The 15,000-nt window shown below is 35.5% G+C and overlaps 1 protein-coding gene and 1 long non-coding RNA gene across 4 annotated transcripts in view; one reads left to right on the forward strand and one right to left on the reverse strand.

Annotated features, from left to right (window-relative positions):
• Window positions 1-8,664: 8,664 nt before the first annotated feature.
• Window positions 8,665-10,462, reverse strand: LOC135103686 (uncharacterized). The gene is made up of 3 exons (XR_010270162.1): window positions 9,788-10,462; window positions 9,399-9,535; window positions 8,665-8,804 (listed from the first exon to the last, which is right to left on the reverse strand). It is a non-coding gene; the product is annotated as an uncharacterized LOC135103686 (long non-coding RNA).
• Window positions 10,463-13,760: 3,298 nt separating this feature from the next.
• LOC135103687 (vesicle-fusing ATPase 1-like) overlaps window positions 13,761-15,000 on the forward strand; it is a 27,356-nt gene continuing 26,116 nt past the window's right edge. For 2 of the 3 annotated variants that reach the window (XM_064010257.1, XM_064010258.1), the window contains exon 1: window positions 13,761-14,108. The gene's annotated coding sequence lies outside the window, so the exon portion shown is untranslated. Of the gene's footprint in view, window positions 14,109-14,885 lie in introns of those variants that run through there. The other variant, XM_064010256.1, reaches the window with a different exon arrangement.

Raw genomic sequence — 15,000 nt, forward strand, 5'->3', positions numbered from 1 at the left:
GATTTGGTTGTAACAATAAATAATATATATATATATATATATATATATATATATATATATATATATATATATATATATATATATATATATATATATATATATATATATATATATATATATATATATATATATATATGTGTGTGTGTGTGTGTGTGTGTGTGTGTGTGTGTGTGTGTGTGTGTGTGTGTGTTTACCTAGATGTACTGTACAGGGCACGAGCCCTGTCCTGCTTCCATAACCATATTTATCCAGTTTCTCTTTAAACATGTGTAGACTGTTTGCCGCAACCACTTCTTCCTTCAGATCATTACAGATTTCAGTAGTTCTATACAAGAAGCTGTATTTCTTGATATAGCTTGAACATCCATTCTTTTTTTATTTTCTTCCCATGCTCCTTCGTCTGTCTCTCTCCCTTCTCCACCTGTGGTACCAAGTCATTTCTGTATATTCCTTCAATGTTGTTTACTAATTTGTACATTATTATCAGGTCTCCTCTTTCTCTTTTCTCTTGTAGTGTTGGTAATCCTATTTCTTGAAGTCTTTCTTCACAGCTTAAGTCTTTCAATTCTGGTACCATCTTTGTTGCTATCCTCTGTATCTTTCCAGTTTCCATATATCTTTTTATCTATGTGGAGCCCAAACTATTGCTGCATATTACAGTTTAGGTTGTATCAATCTTGTTATAATTTTCTTCATCATTTCTTAATCTAAATAGTTAAACGCCACCCTAATGTTTGTTAACAAACTGCATGTAGAGCCCAATATCCCTTTTATATGCCTTTCAGGTGATAGTGTGTCCTGAATCATTACTCTCAAATCTTTTTCTTCATCACTTTTCATTATTATTTCTCCTCCCATTTTATACCTCCACAAAGGCCTCCTTTTACTTTTCCTATTTCCAAAACATGCCATTTTCTGACATTAAATTCTAATTTCCATCTTTGGTTCCATGCATGTATCTTGTCAATATTTTTTTGTAACTTCTTGGTGTCATTTTCATCCTTTATTATTTTCATTATTTTACATCATCAGCAAACAGGTTTATGTAACTATTTAGATCCTCTGTGATATAATTTACATATACTTGAAACATAATAGGTGCCAACACAGATCCTTGTGGTATCACACTTGTCACTCTGCACCAACTTGATTTAGTGTCTCTGATTATTGTTCTCATTTCCCTCCCTTGTAAATAATCCTACATCTATCTCAATGTTGCTCCCTTTAGTCTTCCTCCATTCTCTAGCTTCCACATAAGGCTTTTGTGGGGAACTTTATCAAATACTTTTTTAAGATCCAGGTATACTGCATCAACCCATCCATCTCTCTCTCTTGCACTCCATCTATTATTCTTGTATAGAAGCTTTCCTGAATCCAAATTGCTTTTCTGTAATTATCTTTTCATCTAGATATTCCATCCATCTGTCTCTGATTACTATTTCACAAAGCTTGCTTACAATACTTGTTAGTGACACCGGTCTATAATTCAATGATTCCATTTTATTTGCCCTTTTGTACATTGGCACTATGCTATCTCTTTTCCATTTCCTTGGTACTTTTCCTTCTCTCAATGAGCTGTGAATTATATCCCATATGGGTTCTTCCATTTGTTCTCTGCATTCTTTTACTATGTCACTTTCAAAGTTTCTTTCTTCTTCTCTTCTTATTATACTATATTCATTCTTTACCTTTCTGTATGCTTCTCTAGCATTTCTGTTCAGTTGTCTCATCATTTTCTTCCATGCCCTGTCCTTTTTCTTTTTTGCTTCTACACATCTAGTATTCAAGCTTCCCAATTTTCACTTTTTAACTTGGTACAAACTGTTGCACCCACTCTCTATACTTGCTCAAAAATATCTCATATTCTTCTTGTACTACTTTCCCTTCAAATAACTCTTTCCAGTTAATTTAGCATAGTTCTGTCTCCCATTTCTGCATTGTTCTTTCGTGTGTGTGTGTGTGTGTGCACATGTGCATTTGTCCAGTTGTGGTTTACAGGAGGGGAGTAATCTCATAGTATCCTGTCTCTATATCTATCCAGTTTGGTCTTAAAAGCATGGACAGTTTTGGCATTCACAACATCTTCACTGAGTTCATTTCATTTGTTCACACTTCTATGAGGAAAACTATACTTCTTGATGTCTCTTCTATGGTTAACTTTCTTTAACTTCTTACTGTGTCCCCTTGTATTCTATGTGTCTAAATTTATAAAATATTCTTTGTCCACATTTTCCATACCACTTATCATTCTATAGATATTTATTAAATCTCCTCTTTCTCTCCTATTTTCAAAGGTAGGAATTTCCAACATTCTTAATCTCTCTTCATGGGTCGACTTACTCAACTCCGGAACCAGCTTAGTGACTGCTCTTTGTACTCTTTCCAATTTTATAATATTCTTCCTTGTGTGAGGAGACCACACCACGGCCACATTTTCCAATCTTGCTCTTATCATGGAAATCACCAATTTTTTTATCATTCCTTCATCCAAATATGAGGATGACATTCTCACTCTTTTTAACAAATTTATCATCTCTCCAGTAATTTTATCAGTGTGTCTGTCTGAACTCAAATTTTTCACTAACTGTTACTCCCAAATCCATTTCTGCTTACTTTACATTTACTTAAATTGAATTCCATTTGCCAAGATTTACTCTATCTATTTATCTTATCTAAATCATCTTGCAGTACCATACAGTCATTTACATTTTCTACCCTTCTCATCAGTTTAGCATCATCTGCAAATAAGTTCATATAACTATCTATTTCTTCATTCATGTCATTCACATATATTACAAACATTATTGGTCCCAACACTGTCCCCTGTGGGACACCACTAATTACTTTCAGCCAAGATGAATTTTGATCTTGTATTACAGTTCTCGTCTCTCTATCAACCAGATAATCCTTCATCCACTCCAGCAGTCTTCCTCCAATTCTTCCATCATTTTTTCATCTTCTATACCAATCTTCAGTGTGGTACTTTGTCAAAAGCCTTCTTCAAGTCTAAGTAGACACCATCTACCCATCTGTCTCTCTCCTGCACAATATCGACTACCCTTGAATAAAAGAGCAATAAGTTCATAGAGCATGATCTTTCCGTCCTAAATCCAAATTGACAATTTACCAAAACTTTAACTCTTTCCAAGTGTTCCATCCATCTTTCCTTTATTGTTCTTTCACATAGTTTTCCTATAACACTAGTCAATAACACTGGTGGGTTTTCCTTATTTTTCTCCTTTGAATACTGGTGTAATATTTGCTCTCTTCCAATCTTTTGGTACTCTTCCCTGCAACAATGATGTCACCACCATACTGTGAATTTTATCAGCCAGTTGTTCTCTACATTCTTTCAATATCCAAATTGATACTCCATCTGGACCAGATGCTTTATTTACATCATGTTCTTCTATCATTTTAAGTGTTTCCTCATAACTGACTAGGACTGTACTTAGTATATTCCTCACAAAATTATCCCTTCCAGCATCAAACTCGCCTTGCACAGTAAATACCGATTTGAAACTTTTGTTCATAACCTCTGCTATGTCCTGTGCATTCTCATAGACTTTTCCTTCATCTTTCAGTCTTGATACACCTTCTCTCTTCTTCATCTTCCCATTAATATGTCTAAAGAATAGTTTGGGCTCATTTATACACTTTTCTATTATATCTCCTATAGTTTCTTCTCTCCATCCTTATTATCCTCCCATCTGCTCTCAGTTTTCCTCTTCTTTCATCTATTCCAAGCATTTAACTTACAATTTCTAGCCTTTTTGCATTTTGTATTGAACCATTTCTTATCCTTTCTATATCTTACTCCTCCTCTAGGTACAAATTTCTCCACAGCAATATTATATATCCTTATAAAGTAATCTCATTTTCCTGAACATCTTCTGCATGTTCAAAGTCCTTCCAGTACATGGCAACAAAGTACTTTCTTAATTTTTCAAAGTCAGTTTTACTATATTTAAATCTTCTTACCTTTTAATTTTCATCAACAATTACTTTTTCATTTTTCAAATTAAATTCCATCAACACATGATCACTTTTACCTAGAGGGCTATCATAGTGTATAGTTTCAATAATTTCCATGTCCTTGGTAAACACTAAATCAAGTCTTGATGGTTTATCTCTTCCATTAAATCTGGTATCACAATCAACTCATTGAGTTAAGTTTTCCACCAGTTTAATAGTCTATTACTCCATGAGTTCTCACTTCTGGTAGTTGTCAATGTCTCCCAATTTATCTCTTTACAATTAAAAATCACCAACAATAATTATATCACTACTTTCCATCACTATCTGTGTGTGTGTAATTACTTAGTCATATTTACCTGGTCGTATTGTACAGGGCATGACCCAAAGCTCATTTTGTCGTCTCCTTAACCATATTTATCCAGTTTCTCTTTAAACATGTGTACACTGTTTGCCGCAACCACCTCTTCCTTCAAGTCATTCCAGATTTCAATAGTTCTATATGGGAAGCTAAATTTCTTGATGTCGCTTGAACATCCACTCTTCTTTATTTTCTTTCCATACCCCTTTGTCTGTCTCTCTCCCTCCTTCATCTATGGCACCAAATAATTTCTGTCTACTATTTCTCTACTGTTTACTAATTTGTACATTGTTATTAGGTCTCCTCTTTCTCTTCCCTCTCTTAGTGTTAGTAAATCCATCTCTTCAAGTCTTTCTTCATAGGTTAAGTCTTTGTGTGTGTGTGTGTGTGTGTGTGTGTGTATTTACCTGTGCTATACGGGAAAGGGAGCTATGCTTGTGCTGTCCTGCCTCTATATCTGCTATTGTCCAATTTAGCCTTGAAATCATGAATCAACCTTGCATGAACCACATCTTTTTCCAAGTTATTCCATGTCTTTACTATTCTTTGAGGAAAGCTGTTCTTTTTAATATCCCTTCTACAGGTGGCCTTTTCAACTTCTTTCCATGTCCTCTTGAATCTCTTACATCCCATGTTATCAAATCTTGCTGGTCCACTTTTTCTAATCCAGTCACCAGCCTACATACCACAATCAGGTCTCTCTCCCAGCATCTGTAGATTCAACCTTCTCAATCTCTCTTCATATGATAAATTTTGAAGACTTGGAACCAACTTTATTGTAGACCTCTGAATCCTCTCCAATTTTTTTATGTTAATTTTTGTAATTGATGGCCACACTATTGCTGCATATTCCAATCTTGGGTGTATCATAGTTACAGTCAGTTTCTTCATCATTTCCTCTAGATATATGAATGCTACTTTTATGTTTCTCATCAGGTTGTAAGTTTCACCCATAATCCTATTTATGTGTTTCTCTGGTGATAAATTATCGGATACAGTTACTCCCAAGTCCTTTTCACTGTCATTTTCTTAATCTTTTCATTTCCCATTTTTTAGTTACTTAATATTCTCTTTTTATTCTTCCCAAATTCCATCACACTTAATTTTCTGATGTTAATTCCACTTCCCATGTGTGACTCCATTTCTATATTCTGTTCAAATCCTGCTGCAGTACTTGGCAATCATCTTCCCTTCTCACCTTCCTAAGTAACCTGGCATCATCACAATCATCTTCCCTTCCTACCTTCCTAAGTAACTTGCCATCATCAGCAAACAAAATCATATAACTGTTCACTCCTCCTGTCATGTCATTAATATATACTGCAAACATTACTGGAGCCAGTACTGACCTTAGTAGAACTCCACTGATCACTTTCCCTCATGAAGACTCTCTCTAATTACCATTCTCATTTCTGTCCTTCAAAAAATTCTCCTTCCACTTCAAAATCATTCCATCTAGACCTCTATTGCTTTTTATCTAAGGTGCCATTTCAGCAGAACATTTTCTTTAATCCCAAATATTACAACACATTTCTTTTTCTTTGCTATGCCTCTCACCAATCCTTCCTTTTCCTTGATAATCTTCATCACTGACTTCTCTGTTTTTTCCTTTATATTTGTTTCTCCAGAATTTCTTTAAAACTTACCTTTTCTTCCTCTTTCAATCTTTCACTGGTTCTGTTTTTCACTTAAGGTGTCTTCTTCAGTTCTCCTAAGAGCTTTGATTTTTTACCTCCTCAGAGCCCCACCCACTTGACCACTGAAGGACAGACCAGCAAAGTTGCCTGGCATACTACCCAGGGAAAAAAGTGTCATACAGTTCACAGAGACTGCAGCAGCCTTAGGGCTGGATTGTTAAAATAATCCTTCCCTTCCTAGAGAGATTCCCATATGAGAGATTTTCTCAACTCCTTGAAGGCCTACAGTACCAATAAACTGTTCCTGTCCCTTCTCTTCATGCAATTCTCCTGTGGTGAGGTTGGTATGTCAGAGGGGAATCCTGTGCAATTAGCAATCTTTACACAGCTGCTGTTTACCAGAAAGACCAAGTCTCCAATCTTTTTTCAGATCAGGTAAGCCTATTTTTCTAGCTTATTGTTACTTTTTATAAATTTAATGATGGAATCAATTTATATGTGTAATAAAAAGACTGCCTTGATTCCCAGTTAACTTGAACTGTAGTGTAGCAAAATACACTGCCAGTTTCATCCTATTAGCTTTTTGTCATATGCTAGCAGTTTCATAACAAAGGTAGAAGTAATATGAAGAACAGTCTGAATACCTGTGCTGTAGATATCTTACCATGCTTATTTATGCCAATTTATAGTCAATATCATCTCATATTCTTGGTATTTTAATAATAATCCTTCCCACCTTGTTTCTATAGGTTAATACAATTATGAAAATGATAGTGAAGTGTTGTCAAATGTCATTTTAATTCATGGGATTTGATATATTGTATGTAACTTATTAAACCTAACCTCAACCTTTCACCTAACCTTAACTCATTAAAAGAATCAAACCTAACCTTAACTGTACTTAACCTAGCTTAAACTTATTAAACTGATCACACCTAAACTTAACCTTACTTCACCTAACTTAAATTTATTAAACTGATCAAATATAACCTTAACCTTACAACCTTACAACCTTAACCTAACTTAAATTTATTAAACTGAACAAATATAACCTTAACCTAACAAAATTATTAAACCAATCAAACCTAATCTTAACTGTTCTTAACCTATCCTAACTTCAGTTCTCCCTTAGTGTGGTCTTGGTCCCTTTCTCAAGCTCTACTCCTGTACTGTAAGGCTTCACAAAATATGCAGACTGGAAAGTTGTGTGTGAAGATGTACATGTGTGCAAACTAGTATGTTAACATATGAAGTACTGAAGAGCATAACAGAATTTTTAATGTTAATCATTCTTCTATTTTTTTCCAGTTTCCAAAGATGGAGACTGACACAGGTGTGGGGCAATTAGGTGTGTAGGAGAGAGTACTTGCTTTGCTTGGACCAAACTGTCCAACTGATCCCCACAAAGTGAGGGCAGGAGCATTTTCTCTTCTCCATCAGGAGCCAAGGGTCTAGAGAGGTGTGCACTAACCACTCTATGATACTGACCACACGTGCCTTCAAACCCTCAACTTAACTTTTCATCTCCCTTACTGCTGCCTGCCCCTCCACCTTCATTATATATGTCTCATTTAATTCCCTTAGGGCCTTAGTACATTAAATCTAACATCTCTCACAAATACCCGAATCTCAGGCTCTCTCTCCTGCTCCATACTCACCAGTTTCTTTTAACATTCCTCATCCCACCATCCTCTGCTTTCACCTGTTCCTCACTACCAAATGGTCTTTTTTTTTCTCCACCTTTTTCCAGAACATTTTCTAATTCTCTTGAACTTTCTTTCATCAGCCCTCCCTTTAGCATCACACATAACTCTTTTTGCTTGTATTTGGCTTTCCTTGCACCTCTCATATTGCTTTCACTCCTTCCATTCAATCCTTACTTTTATTCTCTACAGTCACCTTACCCTGTTCACACCCACACCAGCCTTGACAATACAAAAATGTATAATACACATCAATACTATGTACGTCAGTCAGTAAGAAGAAATAAAAACAATACAAAAAATTAATACTGTTTCTCTTCAGTCATAAAGGTACTTATCTCTTACAAATTATTTCCTAGCAAGGCACACTTCACCTCTACAATATGCACCATGGAGGCATGCTTAGAAGTGATTCCTGATTGTTTGTTCCTGTTTCTGTCTCTCTTGTTCATTTTCAAATACTTATCCATCCATTCTGTTGGGAACATCATTCTGAATGACATCATTCCCATCATGAGGCAAAATCAATCTACTTTTAATACCTGTGTTAGGCATCACCACGCATGCAACAATGATGGCTTTAGTGGTGTCTAAATCTGTTCTAAATTTCATACCAAAATAACCAAATCTTTTTAGTACACCAAATGCTCATTCAATTACTATTATCTGAGAATAGCATCCCACTGGAGTCATTACAAATGGTTTCAGTGCATAAGTAGCATCATCCCCAAGTAAAAGATGTCGTATTTCAAAGTTGACTGTTTTAAAAAACTCAGCTGTCACTGACAGTCCCAGGTCAATGAGCAACATTATGAAACAGCAACTAAGGCCCACACACACCTTGCCCATTGATTGAGAAAAAACATTCAGACAACAAAACACTTCAGAATTATCCACTGACGGTTTAGAAATGGCAATGTGGGTACAATCAATGGCCCCTACAACACCTGGCATTCCCAAAATATCATAAAAACCCTGAACACATTGCTGCAAATTCTTGCCAGAGGGGAGAAAGATGTGATGCCTACTCCTACTGTTCTTGAAGCAGTCTGGACTTATTCACTAACTTGCCTGCAACACATCATGGCAGTCACCTATTGATCTTTGATGATCTCCAATAGCAATGAACTGAAAAGCAATTGGAAACTGAAGGTATGGTGGCACAGGGCATCCTGTCAAAAAAGGAGATAGAGTAGCTAAAGCTTAGGTTTGATAAATTTAATGAGTTTAAGTTAGGTTAGTGGCTAGGTTAAATAAGGTTAAGGTTAGGTTTCATTGGTTTAATGAGTTAAGGTTAGGTGAAGTAAGGTCAAGGTTATATTTGATCAGTTTAATAAGTTTAAGTTAAGTGAAGTAAGTAATTAAGTTTAGGTTTGATCAGTTTAATAAGTTTAAGCTAGGTTAAGTACTATTAATGTTAGGCTTGATTGGTTTAATGAGTTTAAGTTTTTCTAAGTAAGGTTAAGGTTATATTTGATCAGTTTAATAAGTTTAAGTCAAGTGAAGTAAGGTTAAGGTTAGGTTTGATCAGTTCAATAAATTTAAGCTAGGATAAGTATGCTTAAGATTAGGTTTGATTGGATTAATGAGTTAAGGTTTGATGAAAGGTTGAGGTTAGATTTAATGAGTTACATACTATATATCTAATCTCATGAATTAAAATGACATTTGCACAACACTCAAATATCGTTTTCATAATTGTGTTGTAATCCCCCAACTTACCTTTAATTATAAGTTAGAGTTTATGCAGGAACTGCACCGGTTATACACTCAGCAAGTACTTCAGGTATTCAACGATTCTTCAAAATCTAAGTCCAGATTGCCGAGAGTTAAGGCTAAGGTTCTCACAGTAGGGCAAGCTATAAATGCAGTTCAGAAAAAAAATAACATTATTTATTAACCAGTAAATAAACATTCCAACAACACATCCAGGCAATAAAAGACAGTAACTCAACTACATGATACCAGTTAATAAAACTTCAAGTAACTTTTCACTGACAAACTAATGTCTTCATGTTACTATTCACTGTGTGTTAGCACAACTTCATCAACAAAATTATGTCATTCACATGATGATGCATCATTTTTCATCAAACGTATAAAACACACACCCTGGGGGGCAACGCCCCGGACAAAGGGCTACGCCAGGGGCGTTGGTATGGGCGGTGTGGGCGTAAGCGTTGTCGGGACAATACTATTGGCATGCGTGCTGTGGCTATAGTAATTGTATTAACTTATAGAAACAAGATAGGAAGGATTATTATTATTTATTTTTATTTAATATCTTCCAACTACTTTTACCCTATACTTTTCCCCACAAGCTTAAATTTGTCATTATATAGCTTATAAGTACCATGCTGCCCTCCCAAAATTCTTGCAAGCCCTTAGAAAGCTTGTGGCCTGGGGTAGTTGTAAGGTTCCAAAGTTCCCAGGAGACCTGCTCGAAAGGTATGCGTCGGAAAATGCCTGTTTCCGAGGCACTTTTGAAGAGCTGAAGAAGACGCCTTAACTCCTGCATTAGCGAGGTGGGCATAATAGGGAATGAAAGTAGAAAGTCTTGCACAGCGAGGTCACGAGAAGGGGGAAGCTTGCAGTTAGGAAGTTCAGAGGAGTAGTAAGCACGAAAATAACAGTAGAAGATAGCAAGAGATGCAGCACTGCGACACCATAAGAAAAGTTGAGAACTCCGTCAGAGGAGAGACGTTGATGAAGGGGGTAAAAGAAAAGAAAAAAACTATTTTGTCAAGAACTGTGTGAGTGGAGGGTCCCCTCCCTTCCAAAGGTGAATAACGCCGCTGTATCGAGTAAGCAACTGTGGAAAAAAAAAAATCCTTTTAACAAGAAAGACGATATGAAATTTTCAGTTCAGTGTTAGTACAAGACACTAGGGAATGTTTAATGTAGATGGGTAAATATGTCTCATCATAGAAGAGGGGAGAGTTGTCTGGAAGATTATGAGGAGTGAATAGGTGGAGAAATTTTGAGACATTGCGCGATACAAAGTTTGTTCAGCCCCTTTCTAAAATCAAAGAAATATCAGGTATTTTGTGGCTTTGCTACGCGAAATTTCTAACTCCATGTAAGAATAAGACAATCATTGATGAATAATAGGAAAAGAGTTGGTAATAGAAGAGCCCCGTGAATACCACAACTAATTGGCTTAAGTGAAGTGTCCGTCTATCACTGTTGCAATTAACAGAACGGACAGAGCGGAAGTTTGAGATACAGTAGAGCAGAGGGAGAAACCGTAGGAGGGAAGCTTAGAAATCAAAGCTTTTGTATCTATTGAAAACTTTTGATGTTTAAGATAACTAAAGTTTCACTGAGTGGCCTAAAAGAGGATCACTAAAATTCAGTGAGGAAAACCTGAAAATCTCCTCTTACAGAAGCCATACTGCTTTAGCCTGCATTCGATCTTCTAAAAGGGATGACTGCTCCGATTTTTCAAACTACCATTCTGTTACGTTGCTTTCTTGCTTGTCTGGAGTTTTTTAATCTTCTTAATAAGAATAGATTCAAAGACTCCAGATCGATAGGCAAGAAATCAGAGCAATGGCAGCTTGAGGAATTGGAGCAGTCATTCCTTTTAGGAAAAAGTTTGAATGTAGGCCATCTTCCAGCATGAAGGGAAGGTGGAGATGGATAAAGAGGTACCAAGCAAGGCGTGAAGACATAGGCATATAGTTTCTGAGAACGATAGAAGGCAGTACAACCTCCTAATACATTAACTTAACGTAGCCTCCCTTGCAGGTCAGAGAGGATTAAAAAGATCACTAAATAATCTTTAATGCGAAATAGTCAGAGGATTTTGTAGGAAGAATAAGCCCATAATCACCCAGTGTCGAATTTTTACCAAAGGTCTGAGCGAAAAGTTCAGATTTAGAAACAGATAAAGTGGTAGATAGCTATCATCTTGGTGAAATAAGAGAGGAAAAGTTATTTTTTGCCTACCTAAGTGCCAGCACAAGTTGTAATGACAGTTGGGTTTGAGAGTTTTTGACATTTTCAAATGAAAGAATTCTTGGATAGTTTGAGGACAGAGATATGATTCCTAACAGAATGCTCCACCTCGGTTGAAAATACTGCAAATCGATATCTGTTCATTTGAATTCGACATAATGTCCATAGTCAGCTGTGCATTGATTTAGGATCGCAGCAACTGCGATTCGACATAATGTTCGAAGGAACTCGGAACAGTGCATTAAATTTTGTTTTCGCCTACTAATTGAGCATAATATCTCATCCATATGTTAAGTCTTTCTCTCTCTCTCTCTCTCTCTCTCTCTCTCTCTCTCTCTCTCCCAACTTTATCTTTTGATCATGGCGTATTTTCTTATTTGTATGTGCATATTTGTATTTCTATAGAATTGATTCACACACACACACACACACACACACACACACACACACACCTTCATCTGGTAATGCAATCCAGATTTTCATGGTTCCACTAGGAAAGATGCATTTTTGCAAATTCATTCCTCTTTTTCCATGAAGTATATATATTTTTTTTCAATTTACAATATAGCATTATTACATTACAAAGCTGTAATTCAATAACTTTTTTTTTTTTTTTCGTGTACTTGAGTATTATACCGAGAACATTCAAAATATCAGTACGTGCAACACTGCCCGTCTCTCCGTACAAAATTAAACTTGGTTAATCCATTCCGCTTGACGGCGTCCGTTCAAGTGGAGGCAGAAACGGAACACAGTTCCCACTCAAGTCGCTCCAACGGAAACGGTGGTGACGTCATTGTTGGACGATGTACGGAAACGGAATCAGTAAAAACCGGGCCTTACTTCCTCTTGTCTTGTCAAATATCTTGCTGCCCCTGATGTTGAGTGTCTTGGTTGGCATAAGAGAGAGAGAGAGAGAGAGAGAGAGAGAGAGAGAGAGAGAGAGAGAGAGAGAGAGAGAGAGAGAGAGAGAGAGAGAGAGAGTTTCTGACATTTCAACATATTGCACACAGTTGAACGATCTCTCCCAGTTTTCTTCAAAGGGATGTTAAGTACAAAACTCCCCCTACTCTTTGTTGAAAATGTGTATACCATTAATTGGTTCGGTACGAAAGCAATTACAGAGTAATGTGTCAGCAACCTTTTTATTTTGTTATTTATCTTTTTATTTTATTTAGTTAATTTATTTGTTTATTATTACATATTATTATTATTATTATTATTATTATTATTATTATTGTTATTGTTGTTATTATGTTCATCTATTTAATTTTCAATTAAATTAATTAATTAATTATTTTTTTATTTATCTATTTATTTACTTTATTTTATTTTATTATTTATTTATTTATTTCATTTTATTTATTTATTTATTCATTTATTATTATTATTATTATTATTATTATTATTATTATTATTATTATTGTTATTGTTGTTATTATGTTCATCTATTTAATTTTCAATTAAATTAATTAATTAATTATTTTTTTATTTATCTATTTATTTACTTTATTTTATTTTATTATTTATTTATTTATTTCATTTTATTTATTTATTTATTCATTTATTATTATTATTATTATTATTATTATTATTATTATTATTATTATTATTATTATTATTATTATTATTTATTTATTTATTTTTATTTATTTATTTATTTATTTTATTTATTTATTTTTTTTTTTTGCTCAGCAATTTTGCTATCAACCTCTTCACATGACGATAATTAATTTTGGGAATGAGGAGTTGTAGGCTAAGCTATAAAATTAGATTGAGTAGGTATTGCGACACTGCTGAAGACTATGTAAACTGCAGAGCATAGCCAGAGTACACAAAACTGAAAGAACAAGGTCATGGCTGTCTAGCTGTTGACAGCTGGGTTGCCACAGTCCTACGGCCACTGGCACACTGCACCGCCACCGGTCGATGCCATGATCGATCCCGAAGTGGTGTGGCCAGAAGGCTGAGGTCTTGCGCACTGTCGCCTTCCTTGTTGTGTTGCATGCTGTATAAAGTGTAATTCCTGATCCACTGAAAATAGTATATCCAGTTCTAATAGTAACAAAATAAATATAGCTATTCCCTTCAGTTTAACTTGGAAAAAAGCTGAAGAAGGTCACTCTTTCCTTAGGAATGCAATCTTTCTTACAATATTATATAAACTCTTCAATATAAGTTAATATTGGGACTCAGATCGGTGGTGGACGCCCCTACAAACCAGATTAGAAACCTGCAAGGTTATATCTGCGGGGGTGAATGAAGAACGGTATTGAACGAAGGGCGGTGGCGGCGGCGCAGTGTAACGACAGCTTTGGGTCGAGACGCAGTGTGCACCAGTCTGCTCCAAGATCTCGTGGTTGTAGCTGTTACCATCACTCCATACACACGGCTGAACTAATAATTGAAATTCTCTTCTTGGGATTGTGAGGATTCCGCAGCGTATACTCCTTGGAAGCCACACAAGCACTTGTAAGTCGATAGCATTGTTAGTATGTGATGGCAGGGAGAGGGAGTAGCAAATTTGCAGTTATTTATTAGATCTGTCCAGAGAGCCAAAAATCAGTATTCCCTCGATACGTTACATCACATTACAAACCATAAACAAAATGCTATTCCATATATGTAAGGAAAAGTTATCATATTATTTAGGATTAGACATCGATAGTCAAGGGGACTGGTGGTGTGGCTGAGGGTTCTTGTGTCGATCAGCCTCTTGCCCCGACCGATTTTTTACAAACGGATATAAGACCGTGACATTATAACTTCGAAATCCTTTATCCCATTAGTTTGATCAATTTTAAGCGTCATAGTTGTGTTCTTAGTTTAGTATTAGTGCAGAGATCACATCCTCTTGTTGAATTACTTCCATCTCCATATCCGGCCCATGGCGGCAACACCCACATATCCCTCCATCACCTTCAATAATATTTAAGCTTGTCTAAATATCGTTAAATCACACCACCCATGCGATACAGTTTATCCTACCAATGGAAATACAGGAATACACAGTTAATACTATCTTCCCGCCATGACAGTTTACTTAGATCATGTACTTACAGCCAAATTACGTGTTGAAGAAGTATAATACAAGAATTACGCTGTTATGATCTAATCAACAGATCAATGCACATCTTGGACTAGCACGTTCCAATCAACTGAATATCGTTTACAATTAAGTTGTATTTATTTATTTATTTATTTATTTATTTATTTATTTTATTTATTTATTTATTTATTTATTATTATTATTATTTTTTTTTTATTTATTTATTTTTTTTTGTGTGTGTGTGTGTGTTAAGCATGATCTGTCACTCGTGTTAGGACGGCAGCTAAAGGTGTGACGGCTTCGAATAGTACATTA

The sequence above is a fragment of the Scylla paramamosain genome, chromosome 9, assembly GCF_035594125.1.
Source record: "Scylla paramamosain isolate STU-SP2022 chromosome 9, ASM3559412v1, whole genome shotgun sequence".
Taxonomy (NCBI): domain Eukaryota; kingdom Metazoa; phylum Arthropoda; class Malacostraca; order Decapoda; family Portunidae; genus Scylla; species Scylla paramamosain.